The sequence below is a fragment of the Canis lupus genome, chromosome 21 (genome assembly GCF_048164855.1).
Source record: "Canis lupus baileyi chromosome 21, mCanLup2.hap1, whole genome shotgun sequence".
NCBI lineage: Eukaryota > Metazoa > Chordata > Mammalia > Carnivora > Canidae > Canis > Canis lupus.
The window spans coordinates 10414507-10435021 of record NC_132858.1 but is presented as its reverse complement, the minus strand read 5'-3'; the positions used below and the strand labels follow the sequence as shown (position 1 = coordinate 10435021).

The 20515-nt window shown below is 45.8% G+C and overlaps 1 long non-coding RNA gene across 1 annotated transcript in view; it reads left to right on the top strand.

Moving 5' to 3' along the window:
- Positions 1-20515, top strand: part of LOC140612639 (uncharacterized) — a 43819-nt gene that overhangs the window by 1081 nt on the left and 22223 nt on the right. The window lies entirely within an intron of this gene.

Sequence of the window (20515 nt, the reverse complement as noted above, 5' to 3'; positions counted from 1 at the left end):
TCCAAAGAACTCCGGTTGTGCCCTGGGCAGCTCCTAGCTAGGCCTGAGCAGGTGGCAGTAAACTGAGGAGCAGGCGATGGTGTCCTCTCTTCCTTCTGGAAACTCTAGTAGGTGAGTGGATGGGGGTGGCCTCTAGCTTTTCGGGACTGTTGCTGGCGAGGGAAGTATGTTTGGGCCACAATTACTTGACAATCTTGTCATTTCTCGTGCAAAGGAGCATTTAAAACCTGGACTTTTGCAACAGTGGGGCAGTGGGTAGGGAGATACTGTGACTCTCCAAAGCCGCTAGCCCTGCCCTAGGTTCTTTCCAGGCCCCGGGGCTGAATTCTGGCCCCTCCCGCTGGGCTCCCCCAGAGGGCCGGCCTCCTGGGCGCTGAGACGCCGGCGTCTAGGAGACGTGGAGCGGCAGGGACGGCTTGGGGAAGCCTGCGCGGGGTCCACAGTGGCCGCCGTGTCAGGCGGGGCCAGGTCCAAGCCCGGCGGCCCTCTGGGCCCTGGCTCCCCGCGGGAGATCGCCGCCCCGGGGCCCGCGCCCCCAGCTGTGGAGCAGGATCTGCAGGCGCCGGGCAGCGTCCGGGGCGACCGCGCTCGGGGCCCAGCAGGTGCAGGTGCGGGCGCAGCCGGACGGTCCGTGCGCGCCCTCTGCCGCCCGCCTGCGCCCGACCCGCCGCGGGGAAGACGCTCGGGGTGGACTTTCCTTCACGCAGCCTCCTCTCGGCAAAAAGAAAAGCAAGGTCCACTTCTTCTCGATGGTTTGCAACTCCGCGTCTCAGCCAATGACTCACAGTAAACGTGTGTCCGTGACATTACTCTTCCCACAACCCGACTTTCTCTGAGTCCTCATTGTTAACAATATTGGTAACAGTGCACGTCTCAGCGGGTGGGCTCTGCAGGCACCTGTCATCGCTATCCGCCCAAGGCCTAGAGCATTCCCCTCACCCCAGGAAGGTCCCTCACCCTCTCCAGCCAGTTGTCCCCTCACCTCCTCACCCGGCACCCAGTTCACAGAGATGGAAGCCAGCGGTGTTAATTATTTTTTGTTGGCTGCTCCCACTCCAGGAAGTGCTTTTGAGATTTCATCCAGGGTCCTGCTCTCCCACAACCAGGTGATAAATGCCTGTGCAGTGTTGCATCTTATGGATGTATGGTGAGACTCGAATGGATTTTCTCTATTTATATGGCCGATGATTTCCGTATTTTGGCTACTACAACGCAGTGAGCAGCATCCTTCTTTATGTTTTTCACAATACATTAAACATTATTTTATTCCCTGGGTTTTAATCATGATATTTGAAGAAAACTGACAAACACAGAGGATGGTATAACAAACGCCTAGCTCCTAGACCCAACCGTGTTGGCAGTTTCCTGGGTTTGCTTCAGATTAGAAAAAAACAACAGTCCCCTTGCTGGTGGCTCCCTGGGTCTCTCCTGTCCTGTGTCCACGTCCAGAGGCAGCTGTTGCTCAGACTGGTGGATGTCTTCCTGCTTCTGTCTTTATCACTGAACCCTGTGTATAGGTCTTGGGTACAGCACCTGATCTTCTCGTGTGCTTTTAAATATTTATGTATATTAAGTATCATGGCACAACATTTCTCCCTCAATTTGCTTTTTTTTTCATATTCCAGCCTGTTTATCCTTGCCAATGCGGGTGAGCCTACCCCATCCATTTTAGCTGCTGAATGGCTCTGCATTGAATGAACAGACCCATTACTTAGCCATTCCTCTACTGACGGACATTTCATTTGCAAGTTTTTCTACATGTGGCAGAGTAGCGGTGAGCATTCTGGTGGACGTCTCCTAGCACTGTGTAACTCATGGTCCTCCCCACCAGCTGTGTCAGCACCACCTGGGGCTGTGTTAGAAATGCAGGCTCTCAGCAGCTCCCCCCACCCCCCCCAAAAAAGCCTGCTAAGCCAGAATCTGTGTTTTAACAAGTTCAGGAGATTTGTATGCACATTCAATATTTGATTTTTGTTTTTGCATTTTATTTAATTTCTAAAATTATCACATAGTAACATTGACTCTTTGACTTCTTTACTGTGGTACAATATGTACAATATAAAAATGGCTATTTTAGCCATTTATAAATGTACAGTTCAGTGGCATTATGTACATATACATTGTGCAGCCATCACCACCATCCATTTGCAGAACTTATTCATCTTTCCAAACTGAAACTCTGTTCCCCACTAACCGCTAGACTCCATTGTCCCTCCCCCAGCCTCTGGCCCCCACCATTCTGTTTTCCATCTCTATGAATTTGGCTCCTCGAGGATTCGTGGATGGAATCCTGCAATATTTGTCCTTCATGTCTGGCTTCTGTCACTGAGCATCATGTCATTGGGTTTCATCCGTGTTATAGCATTTGTTAGAATCTCCTTCCTGTTTAAAGCTGAATAAGGTTCCATCGTGTGGACGGATCACATTTTGTTTAACCATTCGTTGTTCGGCGGACACTTGGGTTATTTCTACCTTTTGTCTATTGTGAATAACGCTGCTGTGAACGATAGTGTACGAGTATGTATATGAGGCTCTGTTTTCCACTCTCTTGGGGGATATACCCAGACACGGAATTACCAGATCATGTGACATGTATGTGTAACTTCTGAGAAACCACTGAACTGTTCCCACAGCAGCCATACTGTTTTATATTTCCACCAATAACGTGCAAGGGTTCCAATTTCCCAATGTCGCAAGAAAATTGGATCTTGAGGGTTTCTTGAATCTACCTGTGTAGACTCAAGTACCATCACAATAATCAGGATACAGAATGGCTCTGTCATCCTAAGAGTATCCCTCATACTGTTCCTTTATGGTGACATCCTCCTCCCGCTCCTACCCCTTGGCAACCACAGGTCTGTCCCCATCAGCATAGTTTAGTCTTTTGGAAGCAAGAGAGGAATGGAATCATGCAGTATATAAGCTTTGAGACTCCTATTGCCTTTGAGTTTGATCAGGTTGTTGGGTGTATCAATAGCTCATTCCTTTTTACTGCTGGGAAGTATTTTTTTTTAAATATTTTATTTATTTATTCATGAGAGACACAGAGAGAGAGGCAGAGACACAGGCAGAGGGAGAAGCAGGTTCCCTAAGGGGAACCTGATGCAGGACCGGATCCTAGGGCCTAGGGATCCAGGCAGATACTCAACCACTGAGCCACCCAGGTGCCTCTGCTAGTATGTATTTGATGGCAAATTTAAAACACAGTGTACCTAGTCACTTGCTGAAGAAAATTTGAGTTGTTTATAGTTTTTGAAGATAATGAATGTTATAAACATTCACATGCAGATTTTTGTGTTAACATAAGTTTTCATATGTCTAGAGTAAATGCCCCGGGAATATGACCCCTGGGTCACTCAGTGGGTGTAGGTTTGACTTAAAGAAACTGCCATTTGCCTTTGAGTGATACTGCCCCAGTGCTCTTGGGCCAGATTTCTCTGAGGTGTGTGCCCAGATGTGGGTTATAGGATCATCAGGTTATAGGATATATCTGCCTTTAGCTTTCTGGACATTGCTAAATTGCTTTCAAAGTGGGGATATAATAATCACCCACCAGCAGGTTATGAAAGCTCAATTTTTTATAATTCTTGTCAACATTTGGTATTCTGATAGCAGCTGCATTGAATTGATAGGTTACCTGGAGAACACCATAGGCTCTTCTCATCCATGCTCTTTGTTTAGCTTTTAAATGTTCTTCCATATTGCTTTACAACTTTCTCCAGACGTCTTATCCATGCCTGTAACATGTATTCCTACTTACCTTATAATTCCTGTTGCTGTTGGGAAGGGCCCTTTGTAAAAATTGTAGTTTCTGATTTGTTTTCACTTGTCTGTATGCATGTTTTTTTAAATAAAGATTTTATTTATTTATTCATGACAGAGAGAGAGAGAGAGAGAGACGCAGAGGGAGAAGCAGGCTCCATGCAGGGAGCCCGATATGGGGGCTCCATGCAGGAAGCTCGATATGGGGGCTCCATGCAGGAAGCCCGATATGGGACTTGATCCCGGGACCCCAGGATCACAGCCTGGGACGAAGGCAGGCACCAAACCTCTGAGCCACTCAGGGATCCCCCTGTATGCATGTTTTGATTTAGCCTTTCTGAATTCCCTCATTAGTTCCACCAGATTCCCTATCAACTATATGGACTTTCTAGGTAGACTGTCGTACTGCTGTGGATCACCACATTAATTTTTTTCCAAACCTGACATGGCCCATTTCTTTTCCTTGTCGTATTGCATTGGCTGGGATCCCCCATCATAATGTCAAATGTACACGGTGATGGTACGAATCTTAGCCTGAGTTGCATAGAAAGCAGCTAGAGGCAAAGCTTAATGCAAGTGTGCTGTTGAAAGGTTGATCCAAGGAGGCCTCAGTGAGGGGGGGAAGAAGTTGCAGCTGGTTGCTTGTCTATGAAAGTCATCTCCAGGGAGGCCTTATGGAGACAATGCATCTCACAGCAGTCTTCACAGAGGAAGAAAGGAGAACTCTTAATCCTTCTGTCTTCTGTTCCCACAAAAGTTCAAGTTCATTTCACGGGGAACTTACTTCCCTGAACTTTTCTGCTGTGTGTTAAATTAGCTCTTCTAGGAGGCCACTGGAGGAGCCAGAGCTTCTGTGGGTTCGGCGAAGTTGGAGCGGCATGCAGAACCTCCTGGGGCTCGTGTTGCTAAAGGCATGATGAAAGTCAAACATAAGACTGGCCCTCTCTGGAAGCAAGGCCAGGGTCCAGGGCTGGAGAAGGGGCCAGCAGATATGGGAGGGTAGCAAGCTGAGTCCCGTACAGAGGATATCCATTCTGTTGACCAACTTTAAGGAGACTATTTTATAGTTTTCCAGTCTGAATTACCTGTTCTCAGTGCCTGGCCACAAAGCTATCCTCCTGGCATCTCCCTGAACTACCGTTGGGTGGCTCACCTAAGTATTATATTTGAAACAGCTATAAAGATTTGCAGCCCCTGGCCTCATTCTACACTTGGCTGGACCATGAGACCTTGGTCCTCCTTGCAGCAAAGAGAGCTTAACCCCATACTAATCCCCCTTCCCCTGAAAGCCATCAATCAGGATACAGGGGTATGGGTCAGGTAGTAGGGGTGCCAAAAGAGGGATTTGTTCTCAGGCAAATACTGGCTCTCAGTTCCTCTGGCAGAGAGCACTCGACCTCCATGGGGATCTTGCTTTGTGGCAGCCCTTTTGTTTCAGAGGTGCCTTAGTACCCCTTTGGGGCTTCCCATAGCTCTATATATGGCCCAAATTTCTGGGTGCTTTTCTCATTTATTTTATCTTGGGAGGTCTGCTGTTTTAATAACCTCTACCATGTAGTGTGGCCAGGTCACTTTGGGGAGCATTTGTTACTCCTGTCTATGGTTTTTGTAACACTAAGGAGACTCACTGGGTTTTTTTTTTGGAGGGGGGGGATATCTATCTTTATCCAGGGCATTTTAGATCCCAGAGCCTGCCAGCTTCCAGGAGCACAGGACCTCTAGGTGCAAACAAGGTGAAAGGTTCCTTAACAGCTCATTGATCGCTGTCAGATGAGGAGTCTGCCCTTGGGCTGCCAGGCTGTTCCTGATATGGCCAGTCCAGAGCAGCCTCAGCCCTCAGGCTTGGAATAGCTCCTCCTGTGGTATCTGTGGGATTTTATCAGCCTTGGAGATGTCTCTCCGGGTTGGCCGTACCATGGTCATTAAACAGAAATCCCAATAACAAGTCTGCAGAGTGGATTGCGGGAGATGCCTGCTTGTGGCCAACACCTGTGAAAGCATGACCTTTTGTCAGCCTCTGAGCACCCAGACCACCACCATTGCTCAGTCTGTTGACCAAGAGGGCTGGCTGGTTCCTCTCCTCTCCCTCTCTGTAGATCTGTCTCAGGACTTCGTGTGAGGTGGTCATTGCCCTCAGGGATGGTCCTGGCTGTGGCTGTCAGGAAAGGGTGCAGTTCTGCTTTTTCCATGGGGATCTGGAGCTCTTCTGGACCCCTGTCATGTAGGAGCCCTGGCAGCAATCATGGCACTACTAGGGTGGCTTGTTTCAGCCCTCCATCCTGCTGCCACACTGCCTCTAACCATGGACTCCACTCATGTTTATTAACAGGTATTTTAGTTTCTATTTCTTCCACCTGTTCTGTTTCCTCTTTTTTTCTTGTCTTTTTTTTTTTTAATTATTTATTCATGAGAGACCCAGAGAGAGGGGCAGAGACAGACAGAGGGAGAAGCAGGCTCTCTGCAGGGAGCCCAATGCAGAACTTGGTCCCAAGACCCCAGGATCACCACCTGAACCGAAGGTGGATGTTCAACCACTGAACCACCCAGGTGCCCCTCTTGCTTTCTTTTGTATTCAACTACTCTTTTTTATTCAATTTCTCTCTTCTATTAGGTGTTGAGTTATATATTCATGTATTATTCTTTTGTGGTTATCTCAGATATTACATTTTATATTCTTGACTTTTTATAATATACTATCGATTAATACTCTTGTGACTTCCTGAACAAGGCAAGAACCTTACAACTGTTTAATTCCATTTGTTCCCCTGCATTTTACTTCCAAAAATGGTAAAAATCTTACAGGACATTAATATAATCTTTTTTTTTAAATTTATTTTTTATGATAATCACACAGAGAGAGAGAGAGAGGCAGAGACATAGGCAGAGGGAGAAACAGGCTCCATGCATGGGGAGCCTGACGTGGGATTCGATCCTGGGTCTCCAGGATTGCGCCCTGGGCCAAAGGCAGGCGCCAAACTGCTGCACCACCCAGGGATCCCCTATAATCTTTAACACTTACCAACATATTTACAATTTCCGATGCTCGCTATTCTTTCTGAAGTTCTGTTTCCTCATGGGGCTCTTTTCCTTCACCCTGAAGAACTTTCTTTCATATTTCTTGTCCTATAGGTCTTTTGGTGATAATGTCTCTCATCTGAAAGCAACTCTATTTCAGTTGCATTTTATTAGATGTAAAATCCCAGATACGTGGATGTTTTTATTTTTCCTTTCTGCACTGTAAGATGCCATTCCATGTCTTCTGTCTTCTATCACATTTATTTATTTATTTATTTATTTATTTATTTATTTATTTATTCATTCATTCATTCATTCGAGACACAGAGGGAGAGAGAGGCTGAGACACAGGCAGAGGGAGAAGCAGGCTCCATGCAGGGAGCCTGACATGGGACTCAATCCTGGGACTCCTGGATCACACCCTGGGCCGAAGGCAGGCGTTAAACCACTGAGCCATGCAGGGATCCCTATCACTTCCATTTAAAAATCAACTGTCACTCTTATAGTTGTTCCTTCAAAGATAATGTTTTCTTTTTCTCCTGTGGCTTTTAAATTTTTCTGTTGGTCTTTGGTGTTTGGAAATATTACTATGTTATGCCTCTGTGTGGTTTCCTATTTATTCATTCTGCTGTTAGTTTCCTGAGCTTCTTGAATCTGTAGATTCATGGTTTTCAACAATTCTGGAAAAATATTATATCATTTTCTTGTATGACCATTATTTGTATAAAAGGGCAATGGAGGGTCTAGTTGATATCTTTCAATGGGGCACTTGGCCTTTCCTGTCTTATCCAGGTAGGGCAAGAAATTGAACACTCCAGTCCAGTGGAGACTGGTCTGGGTTTGGGCTCATTGCGCTTTTGTGAGTCTTCTGGGTGTGGCTTTCTTGGTGTTTGATTAAGAGCCTCTATCTCCTTAGTGCTACAAGGCTGTGGAGAACTCTGTTCTTTTCCTCAAATATTTTGAGCTTAGCTCTTTAGTTTTCTACTCAGTCAGCTTCAGAATTTGGAAAATGTCTTAGAAGACGTTTGTCTTGTGTCTGAGGCAGAAACCTTTTTCTCTAGAAGGACATCATGTGCTAAGGACCATAAGGAGATATCACTTTGTCTTTAGAATCCTTGGGTCTCGTTTTGTGCCTCTCATAGTCCTGGAACTTAGCAAATGTCCCAATTTTCTACACCAGCCCTGGTGTGATTGCAACAGTTCTGTGGGTTTTCTTTCTCCCAGGAGCATCCCTCCTTCTGGGTCACACCTGATGATCAGCCCACACACAGAAGTGGCTAATTCCCCAAAGGAAGAAAACATGGTGGTTGATCCTGTGTTCCTTTCAGAGAGCTTTCCCTTCTGAGACTTGTTTTCTCTGGTCCTCATTGATGCCACAGTGCCCTAATATTATATATGTATTCCACTTTCTCCAAATTGCAGTAAAATACACACAACATACAATTTACTGTGTCTTTTACTCTATGGGTTTTGAAACTAATTTAGCCTTTTCTAGTTGCTGCAGTGGGATCATTGACCTTCCATAAATATGGCAATCCCTTTGGAAGCACAGAGTTTGCTCTCTTGACTTTAACACATCATCAAAAACCTTCATGGTTCAGGGGTTGGGAGGGTGGCTTGGAACTGGACTGCATGGTTTTCATCCTGGCTCTGTCGCTCTCTACAGTGGAACTGTGGACAATGTATTCCTATCTTGTGGCTGCCCCATGGGGGTCAGGATCAATTCTCTGCCCCAAATTGGCACAGATACCAGACTGATGACACTAGATACACCAAGAGTATAGGAAAGGGTTTATTATTGTCAGAATGAGCCGCCAGGTTAACCGGGCAGGCACCAAGCTGGTTTGGAATGACTTTAGTGAAGAGAGGGAATGTGCTTTGGTTTTTACCATGGTTAGGGGTAGCTCTAGGCTTTGGGTTCCTATACAAGCTGGACCTGGAATGGTTTGAACTTCCCTGCCGGTGGCAATGGGCTTTCTTATTGGCTGCTCGTCTGTGGGGTAAAAAGAAGGTGGGGAGCCCCTGAAAACTGTCAGTGGTCCAACGTCAAAGACCAGTGCTACTTTGAGCATTTGGTGCAGTGATACACACAAAGTGCTTAGCACAGCACCAGATCCACACAGGGAATGGTTAGAGGTGATTTCATTTTGGTCAGATTGCTTCAGGAAAGACAACAGGGCATGCCCACCTCAGCTTAGCATGGAGCCAGGAGGTATGTGCCAGAACTTACCCAGCTGGCCACCATAATGAGTCCATTTCCTATGGCTGCTTTACTGTGCATTTCCTATAAGAAAAGTACTGTATCAGTAGCCCATTTTACAGGTGTGGACCTAGGTTTTGGGAGGAAAAATTATATGCTCAAGGTTCCTCAGCTAGTTGGCTGTGGGAAACACTCCAAGTGTTTGCAGATGCGGAGCAGATCAGCGTTTGCCAAAGGTGCTCTGGGAGTCAAGTGGCCTGCTAGCAGGTCCGGGAAGCATGGGCGCAGGTGTTAGCCTCAGTGCACACCCCCTCCCTCCCAGCAGAGAGATGGAAACAGAGATTCATCAGCACACAGCTACAGGGTTCTGGGCAATGGCTTTATTAGATCCTTCAAGGACAGATATCTGAGAAATTAGTGACCGTAGAGTGAGCAGAGCTGAGGAATGCTTGTGTGGCCCCTGCTCGGATGTTCTCACTGGAGAAGAGGCCAGGCAGGCAGGGCTTGAGATGGGCCTTTTCTGCAGGTGGCTGGGGAGGGTCTCCAGGTGATGGGAGGTGGGGTTTTGAAAGTCATTGTTGGACACAAGTGCCCGCTGTATCCTCTGGCAGGAGATCAAAGGGAAATGCTCACAGTGGGCAGGGGAGGAGGGCAGAAGACAGGGTGCTGGGCTGGAGGAGAGTCTGGATCAGGGATGCAGGGAACAGGCAGATGATAGTCATGCCGGAACCCATGGGTCCTGATCAGGGATGGCTCTGGCTTTGGTAGGAGTCCCTGAGAAAATGGAAAATCAGATCTTGCACTGGCAGCAAACAGGGACAGAGCAGCAGGACTCACAGCAGCTGGGTTTGCAGCAGCAGGAATGGGAGCAGCAGGGTTTGCAGCAGCTGGACTCACAGCAGCAGGGTTTGCAGCAGCTGGACTGGCAGCAAGATGACCCACAGCCCCCCTTGGAGCCCCCACAGGACCCACAGCCCCCCTTGGAGCCCCCGCAGGACCCACAGCTGGAGCAGGGACAGGCCGGCACACAGCAGCACACGGGCTTGCAGCAGCAGACAGGCACACAGCAGCTGGAGCCACAGCCCCCAGAGCAGCCACAGCAGGTCATGGTTCTGGTGGGTAGAGGGTGGAGCAGGTCAGAGGAGCAGGTGCAGAGGGAAGGTGTTCAGGTTTGGAGCTTCCTGGGCCAAGGCCCCTTATATACCTGCCCGGGACAGGTGAGATGCTGGGCACACACCACTTCCTGCTTCCTGTTTGTACCTCTTCGTCCCTAGATACCAGCCCCTAGTATAAAGTCCGTTAGCTGCTGTTGGCTACTCATTTGGGCTCAGCCCCTCATGGAATCCATGTCTAGACTTGAGGGAGATCCACCCCCAAGAGTTCAGCCCATTCCCATTAACTAGGGATGTTAACGGGATGATTAACATGATTAAAAATTGTTTAACTGTACAAAGCATATATACAATAATATATCAAAAAACATGTAAAATGCCCAGATTATGAAGATATTAGAAAAATAGATGAAGCCCTCTCCATGCATCTTCCCATCTTGTTTCCCTCCCACCCTAGGTAAATTCTTGAATTTGGAATGTATTAACCCTTGTAGTCTGCAGGGAGCCCGATGCGGGACTTGATCCCAGGACCCCAGGATCATGACCTGAGCCGAAGGCAGGTGCTTCACTGACTGAGCCACCCAGGCATCCTTATGCGTATTCTTTAAACATTATTTTGCATGCTTTAAACTTCGTGTAGTAATTGGTAATGCACTACTTTTTTCCTTCTGGAAACTGCCTTTGCAAAATGCAGTGGTTACGTGACATTTCTCTAGGCAACTGGTAAGGCCCTAATTTACACGTTTTCTTTCTGAAGGTACAGTCATTGACTTATCCCCTTACCTGTTAGTGGACACTGTCTCCAGCACCCTGCAACTGTCTTTTCTAAAGCTGCTGGTGCATTTTGGAGTGGTGGGCCTGGGACTGGGCTGCTCTATACCCTGAGCACTTCCAGCAGTGCTGGGGAGACCCTAGTCCTCACCCCCACTTGTCACTGCCAAGTTCAATGGTGCCAGATGAAACAGGGTATTATTGTGGTTTAATCTTGCATTCCTATTCACCATAAATGATTAGAAAATCTAGTAGGAAAAAAGTTGCTTAAAATGTCAACAAAATCTTATGTATCTAAGAATGAAACAATAAAGAATGCTTGAAACCTCTATGGGGGAAAATATAAAAATTTCTTTTCTTTCTTTCTTTCTTTCTTTGTTTCTTTCTTTCTTTCTTTCTTTCTTTCTTTCTTTCTTTCTTTTCTTTCTTTCTTCCTTCCTTTTTTTCAGAAAAGAGCCCTAAACAAATTGGATAAATGGAGAAATAAACCATGTTCGTGGATAGAAAGACAGCATTATAAAATATTAGTTTTCTCCATATCAGTCCATGTAGTCTATGCAATTCCAGTTGGGATCCCAGAGGATTAAATTTGGGAATTTCTTCCACAGATCTAAAATGTATGTGCAGGGCAGCCCGGGTGGCTCAGCGGTTTAGTGCCACCTTCATCCCAGGGCATGATCCTGGAGACCCGGGATCCAGTCCCACATCAGCCTCCCTGCACGGAGCCTGCTTCTCCCTCTGCCTGTGTCTCTGTCTCTGTCTCTCTCTCTCTCTCCCTCTCTTTCTCTCTCTCTGTGTCTCTCATAAATAAATAAATAAATAAATAAATAAAATCTTTGAAAAAATAAAAGTAAAATATATGTGCAAAGCTCATGAATAACTGATATTATAAATAATAAGCAAAAAGGGTTTGTCTGCTAGATATTATTAAATACATGATAAGCATATAATAAAGTCTTATCTGTTAAAAGTTTGGTACCAGCACAGGAACAGATAAATAGATGAAAATACAGAACAGGGACCTATAAGAGGCCCATGTTTTGGGAAGTCTACTTTTTAAGAAGATGAATGGGAAAGGTGGCTCATTCTATACAGAAAATTAAAATTATATGCTTATTTTACACCCCCTAAAATGGATTTAAGGTCTAAAAGTATATGTAAAAGTGAAGGGAAAAATAGAAAGTGTAGGAGACAGTGCTGGAGGTTATGGTTATTATGCTAGGGGTAGGAAAGGAATTTTTTTTTTTGGAAAGGAATTCTTAAATATGATTCCAGAGCATAAATAATACTTAGGAAAATGCTGAATTTGACTGCATCAGAATTGCATATGTATGTGCTCAGTCAGGTTGCTATAGAGCAAAAGGAAAAGGTCGTTGGACTTTTGGGGGAGATATTTGCTGTTTGCAATCACTAAGGGGTTAATATCCAGACTGTACAAGGAATTGCAAAACAACAGGGAATGGACAGAGACAGTGAATAGAGCACTCACACTTGGCCAGTAAGAACACAGAGATCTTCACCCTGATTTTGATCAGAGGAAAGCAAATTAAAACAACACATCATTGTATCATTGAGGAGAAGGAAACTAGCAGCATTTAGTGAGATGGTGTATACCCATCCCTTATGACAAGCGGATTGCCCCCATATGTAACCCCAGAGGAATGCTCATACAACCTGGTGACACTTAGTGAGGTGGAACGTACGTGCACCTCTGACATGCAGATTCCACCCAGAGAAACACTCGTACAGATGCTAAGGAAGAAGGATGTTAGTCATGGCTTTTCTGTCATGACTCCCCAAAGGGCAACGAACTCCTGCAATGTGGGGTTTGCATGGAATACACTTTAGTGTCCAGAAATAACATACTGGGGGATCCTTGGGTGGCTCAGTGGTTTAGTGTCTGTCTTCAGCCCACGGCGCAATCCTGGAGACCCGGGATCAAGTCCTGCGTCGGGCTCCTGGCATGGAGCCTGCTTCTCTCTCTCTCTCTCTCTCTCTCTCTCTCTCTCTGTCTATCATGAATAAATTTATTTATTTTATTTTATTTTTTTTTTAAAGATTTTATTTATTTATTCATGATAGTCACAGAGAGAGAGAGAGAGGCAGAGACACAGGCAGAGGGAGAAGCAGGCTCCATGCACCGGAGCCCGATGTGGGATTCGATCCCGGGTCTCCAGGATCGCGCCCTGGGCCAAAGGCAGGCGCCAAACCGCTGCGCCACCCAGGGATCCCCTATCATGAATAAATTTAAAAAAAAGAAGTAACATACTGGATTTTTATGTAGCAAAACAAATCAATCTCAAATTTGCTAAAAAAGAAGTGAGAAACAGAACAAGCTTTATAACCCTCATGAATACAAATAAACATATATGCTGGAAAAATACTACCTATTTGTCGTGACTGTATGCACACATATGGGAACAAAGTTATAGGAGGTGAAAGAGAAGAATGCAGGGGGACAGGTGTCTTTGGGTGTGGAGGGTGGTGAGGTTGGGCTGAGGATGAAGGAGAAAATTTAAGTAATAAAGCTGGGAGGACCCGTTAACTGATGACTATGATCTATAAAATTCTCTGTGCGCGTTGAGGCTTCATGGCCAGCCATGGTTAATTTTTGTGACTGCTCTGTGTGCACTTGGAGGAGCACACATTCTATAGTTAGTGGCACAACACTTGACATGAGTCACACTGGGTCAGTTTGTTAATTGAGGGGCTCAGATCCTCCACATCTGCCCCATATTTCTTGTTGTTTGAGTATAAAGTACAGAGAAGAAACCTCAGAGCCTTCCACTCTGATTATGGTTTGGTTCACTTCACCCCCTAGTTTGTGCAGGTCTGCTTTCCTTTCTTTCTTGAGGCTGTTTCATTATGTACACACAAATTTTAAATTGGTGAGAACTCTTAGTGTATGGAGATGATACTCATTTTCTCTGGTAACTCTTTTGGGCTTTTGGTTCTACTTTTCCTGCTATTGATACAGCTTTGTTTGCATGCATGTCTTTCTCCATCCTTTGATTTTTTTTTTTTAACCCCTCTCTTTCTGGTTAAATATGGCTTTTGAATTGGCATGTAGTTAGATTTCAAAAAAAATCTAGTCAAGCAATCTTTATATTTATATTTAAGGTAGCATATTTTTGCCCATTTCTATTTAGTGTAATTCCGGACACACTTGGGTTTATTTTTTTATTTTTTATTTTTTAAAAGATTTTATTTATTTATTCATGAGAAACACAGAGAGGAGAGAGAGAGAGGCAGAGACACAGGCAGAGGGAGAAGCAGGCTCCATGCAGGGAGCCCGACGTGGGACTCGATCCCAGGTCTCCAGGATCATGCCCTGGGCTGAAGGCGGCCCTAAACCCTTGAGCCACCTGGGCTGCCGCACATTTGGGTTTAAATATACACCTTACTTTATATTTAATATAGGATAAACCTGTCTTTCTTTCCTCTTCTTCCTCACATCTTTTTGGATTGATTTGTGCTTTCTCATCCCATCATCGTGTGACTGGACCTCCCCATCTTCCGCTTTCTCTCCACGGACCTCTGCTTACACGTGGGATCTTCTTTGCCTATCTTTAGTATTCATAATTTTGTCTCTAATCCTTTTTATCTCATTCACTTTTTTTGGCCTTAAAATGTGTTGTTCTTCTTTGCTTTGTGTTTCCTTCATTTTACTCTTTATTTCTGGAGTGATTTTCTTTCTATCTCTTATTTTCCCATGAGGGGTGTCACCTCATTCAAGCATTCTGTTCTAACTTATGTTGTTCCTTCACCTTGTATAAATTTCTATGATTGTTTATTAGCTCATTTTGAAATAGTAGGCTACTTGTCGGTCTGTCGGGTAGCATTTCTTTCTCTTGCCCTAAGGACTCACCAAGGGCCCCTGCGCCCACTCACCACAGCAGGGGGGAAAGCCTACCACGTTCAGGTGCTGAGCTCAGGCATGTGCCACGCTTTCTGACAAATACCCATGGCCCTTCTGAGGCTGCCCTGTCCTCAGGTCTGTCACACATCCCTTTGCCTCCATTGGCTTTCTCATGCAGAGATGCTGATACCACAGAGGACTTGTGACTTTTGTGAGTTTGTACTTTGTGGTTCAGCTGATTTTGTTAAAAATTTCAACCATGGAGTTTTAGTTTTCCTGTCTAGCTGCCTGGTCTGTTTTTATGTGAAGATGTAAGAATATACAGACGAGCCCCCTGTGCTTCCAGTTTTCTAAAATTCCTCTTTTGAAAATTTAGCCCAAATACCTGAAACCATATTCTCTTGACATCACAAAACAAACAATAATCCTGTTCCCTGGTGACACGAGATGTCTGGTATACCCTTCTATCCTCACTTCGCCTCCCAAATGTAGTTGAAAAAAAAATCTGATATTTTATTTCTGGATTAATTTATCGTTTTCTCTTACATCATGTCTTTTTTTTTTTTTTTTTTTTTTTTTATCACAAGGATCCTTTCTTCCAGGGCATGCCGGATTTCTCCAACCCATTATCAACAGTCATTTAGATTTTGCTGTATGTTTTATTGGAATTTACTGCTCACCAGTGATTCTGGCCTCTGTGTTTTCATGTAGCGTTTAATTGGCTGGAGAACATCCTCCCTAGAAATGGCATAGTTTCTAAAACATGTGTATGTTATAGGTTCTGAGAATAGTCTCAACATGTATGTCAATGTGAAAGAGCTTCAGACTCTCCCAAATGTGTCAGGCTGATCTCACCTCTCCTGGGGGAGACTGCTCTCTCTCAGCACTGTGAGCAGTGCTATAGCTTTCTGGTGACTTTGGTTTAAATTCTAAAATCCTAATTTTGTATTTGTATCAAAGGTGGACAGTAGCCCAAGGGGAAAGGGCATTCTGATGCTTTATGCTTCCTCTCCCTGACCTTGGTCTGCTCCAGGGTCCTCCCAGGGACCAGTGATCTGTAAGGTACCTGGGAGGAGAGAGGAGAGGGGAGGTTGCCCATCTCTTACTGACCTGGACACACACACCTAGTCCCTGCTCAGATGGTTGTCAGCACCCAGCACCTGCTATGCATCTGGACCTCCTGTGGCAGATATCCACACCCACTCCTCCAAGTCTGAGCCCTCTTATCCTGGGAGCAGAGAGGGTGAAGATATTTGGTAGCCACTGGGGTCAGAGACATCAATGGATGGTTCTTTGTGAATGTACCAGCATAGTTAGCACATCCAAAAGCCCATTGACGAGGAAATTGCTAACTTGTCACTATACAGGAAAAAGGTTGAAAAGAAAAAACTGCACTAAGCATACCATTGGCTTACAGAGACAAAATAAATTTTATTAAAGGGATATTCAATTGTTATTATTTTAAACAGGTGAAGTTAGAGGCACAGGAAGGAAGGAAACCCTTGTAGGGAGAAGAGAGTCACAGGGGAGTAGGAAGTGGCCCTGTAAGATCCAGCCTCCTGCTGGCTGAGAAGCCAGATTAAAACAGTCTTGGTTTTCACTCAGAAACCTGGACTTGGCCTTGCATCTCAGCCAACTCCCACACAAGTCCGAAGGGCTGATTCCAACAGTCAGCGGACAACTGCTTCTAAGCAGAGGCATCTACAGGAAATGCACTTCTGAGTGAGGAGGTTAAAGACAGGTCCTAGAGGTAGAGATGAACCAAAGAAGGAGGTATGTGTATGAATGAAAGGTTGGAGAAAGTTGAGGATACCTCAGGAGAGGATGTGTGAAAGGTGCTGATTCAGGGAAACCATAAAAATACAAGTTTCACCAAACATTGAGAAAGAAACCAAGGTCGGGGATCAGAGCTTTAGACCTTGCACTGGCAGCAAACAGGGACACAGCAGCTGGACTGGGAGCAGCAGGGTTTGCAGCAACAGGACTCACAGCAGCAGGGTTTGCAGCAGCAGGACTGGGAGCAGCAGGGTTTGCAGCAGCTGGACTGGGAGCAGCAGGGTTTGCAGCAACAGGACTCACAGCAGCAGGGTTTGCAGCAGCTGGACTGGGAACAGCAGGGTTTGCAGCAGCAGGACTGGGAGCAGCAGGGCTTGCAGCAGCAGGACTGGGAGCAGCAGGGTTTGCAGCAGCTGGACTCACAGCAGCAGGGTTTGCAGCAGCAGGACTGGGAGCAGCCACAGGACCCACAACCCCCCTTGGAGCCCCCACAGGACCCACAGCTGGAGCAGGGACAGGCCGGCACACAACAGCACACAGGCTTGCAGCAGCAGGACTGGGAGCCCCCACAGGACCCACAGCCCCCCTTGGAGCCCCCACAGGACCCACAGCCCCCCTTGGAGCCCCCACAGGACCCACAGCCCCCCTTGGAGCCCCCACAGGACCCACAGCCCCCCTTGGAGCCCCCACAGGACCCACAGCCCCCCTTGGAGCCCCCACAGGACCCACAGCTAGAGCAAGGACAGGCCGGCACACAGCAGCACATGGGCTTGCAGCAGCAGACAGGCACACAGCAGCTGGAGCCACAGCCCCCAGAGCAGCCAGAGCAGGTCATGGTTCTGGTGGGTGGAGGGTGGAGCAGGTCAGAGGAGCAGGTGCAAGGGGAGGTGTTCAGGTGTGGAGCTTCCTGGGCCAGGGCCCCTTATATACCTGCCCGGGACAGGTGAGATGCTGGGCACATGGTCACTTCCTTATGACTGATTATATTGTTTTTCCAAGCCCTATTTTTCCTCTTTGCCGGTGCCTTCCTACTGTCTCAGGTGACCATCTACTTTCTGTGGCCTAAATTTGTCCTCTTCCACTTTTGTATTGGGCTCTATAATTAGAACCTCAGCTCTAGAATGCCTGTGTTTCCCCAGGAGCCCCAGGCACTAGTCACCTGCCCTCTGCTGGCCTCAAGTGACCTATGGATGCTCTTACCTGTGCCTGACCTCTCTCAACATTCGTCTTACATGTTGAGATTTGAAAAATCATCCATGCTCTTTATTGGAAATAGTAAAAATTTAAAGAAGAAAATAATTCCCATAGACTTGTCATCTGGAGATGACATTTTGGTTGGTTTCTGTAAGTATGAATAAGTGTATGTATGTTTGTGTTGCCTCAGTTTACCCAGGCCTTTGTCAGCCTTCTGGGAACACACTTCCCTTTACTATCAAAATAAGAATAATCTAGCCGCCATCTTGGTATTCGCCAAGGAATCCCTTCTCCACTTGGTTATTTCTGAAAACCTCACAAATGTCTCTGGTTCCTGTTTGTCCTGTCTCCACCCAGACCATCCGTTTGTCATGAACTACTTTGTCCAGCTTCCAAGTCTGCTCCCCTCCTCAGCTTCGCTCCACAGGAGAAGGGGTGGTTTCTCTGCAGTTACCAAACCATTGCTAATGCAAGGTTACTTTGTTGAAAGGATGGTTATAAAGCTTGAGGTGAGCATAAGAGGATTATTGTGCTGAAAAGGAGAATTTAAATCTGTACCAGATGTCACTGCTCCTCAATTCTCTTGGCCATGCCCTTGGGCATCGGCCTCCTGCTGATGGCCTCTTTCCTCTGGCCTCCAACCATCTACCTTTGCCTGGACTGCTCTCCTTGGTATGAAAATCTCCGACCTTTTCTTCCACTGTTCTTTATAGTCTCTACCTCTGATTCTGATCCTGACAAGGGATCTTCCAAATCAGCAAGTTTGTGATAATTTCTGTAGAGATGCACCTTGTTCCTCATGAAGCTAGCCTTTTCCTTGATTAAATAGTGATTAAGTAGTGAACCCAACAATTCAGTGTGCAGCATCTGTGTCTGGTTTGTGCTCTCATCTCAGGGCTTGCTGGTCAATGGGAAGGTGGCTATCTCTGCGTCTGCAGCTTTGCCTGGAGTTCCTGATATTGAACTATCCGTGCATGCTTGGGGATGCAACCCAGCTTGGTCATTCTGTATTTTTATTTTGATACACTGTTGGATTCTGTTGATTACTATTTAGGCATTTTTGCATCTATATCCAGAAGTAAGATTGCATCTATATCCAGAAGTAAGATTAAGAGAGCATCCTTGAATATGTAACATCTCTTCTCTCCTGCCAACATTGACTCCCAGCCACATGCCTTTCAAGAGCTGCAGGCAGAGAGGTCATGGATGGGGTGATAGATGAGGTTTAGGCTTTCCTTGACCCTTTGGGCTTGATGAGAGGTTGGGAACAGAGTCAAAACCCTGGCCTGGACAAGGACTGACCACAGAGAGTCACCGAGCACAGTGCAAAGCAGTTTCTGTCCCCCTCCTGAGGGTTCTCTGCCTCTATCCTCACACAACTGAGGAAAAGTGGGATGAGTCCTCTGTACCTCTGGAAGGACATGGGGACACTGGGGAGCAGAGTGGATCCCACTACTGCCTCACTGAGGGTATGACCTTCCATATCTTGTGGGAATATAGCCATTACCGATGCCCTAGCAGGCAAAGTGGGCCCCACAGGGCAGTAGGACACATGCCTCACACCAGAGGATGATCGAATTGGAGGGACAAGAAGCCTTGGCACCAGATCCCAGTAAAATGAAGTTTCCAGTGGGATGAATGGCAGGTGAACAAGAGAAGACTAGTTCAGGCGAGTCAAGTGCACACACGTGACGATTTAAAAAAAATAACAGGCAATTTTTTTAGGAGTTTTATGTTTACAGAAAATATTGAGTGACAAGTACAGAGGATTTCCATATACCACCTTTACCCACCACCCCCTCAGTTTTCCATATTTCTAACACATCACGTTACTATGGGACAGTTGTTATAATTGTTGAACCAATATTGATACATTATTATTAACCAAAGTTCATAGTTTACATTAGGGTCACTCTTGTTGCACATTCCATGGTTTTTGAAAAATCATAATGACATGGATTCATCATTATGGTATCATACAGAATAATAGTTTCACTGCCTTAAAAATCTTCTGTGCTCTCCCTCTTCATCTTCCTTCCTCTCCTTCCTCCAACCCCTGGCAACCACTGGTCTTGTTACCAGCTCTTTCATTTTGCCTTTTCCAGAACATCATAGCATTGGGATCATGCAGTATATGGACATTTCAGATTGTTTTTTTTTTCCACTTGGGAAAATGCATTTAAGATGACTCCATGACTTTTCATGGCTTGATAGCTCATTTCTCACTACTACTGAATGATATTTCATTGTCTGGATATCCCACAGTTTATCCATCACCTACTGAAGGGCATCTTGGTTGCTTCCAAGTTTTGACAATTATGAATAAAGCTGCTATAAACATCCACATGCAGGTTATTGTGTGGATGTAAATTTTTACCTCCCCTGGGTAAGTACCAAGGAATGTGACTGCTGAATCATAAGGTAAGATCATATTTACTTTTGTAAGAAATTGCCCAAAGTGGATGCACTGTTTTGCATTCCCACCAGGTGGTGTGTGGTGGTATCTCATTGTTGTTTTAATTTGCATTTCCGGGGATCCCTGGGTGGTGCAGCGGTTTGGCACCTGCCTTTGGCCCAGGGCATGATCCTGGAAACCCGGGATCGAATCCCACATCAGGCTCACGGTGCATGGAGCCTGCTTCTCCCTCTGCCTGTGTCTCTCTCTCTCTCTCTCTCTCTCTCTGTGACTATCATAAATAAATAAAAATTAAAAAAAAATTAATTTGCATTTCTGAATGACATAGGATACAGAGCATCATTTCATTTGCTTATGTGCCATCTGTGTATCTTCTTTGGTGAGCTATATGTTCAGATCTTTTGCCCATT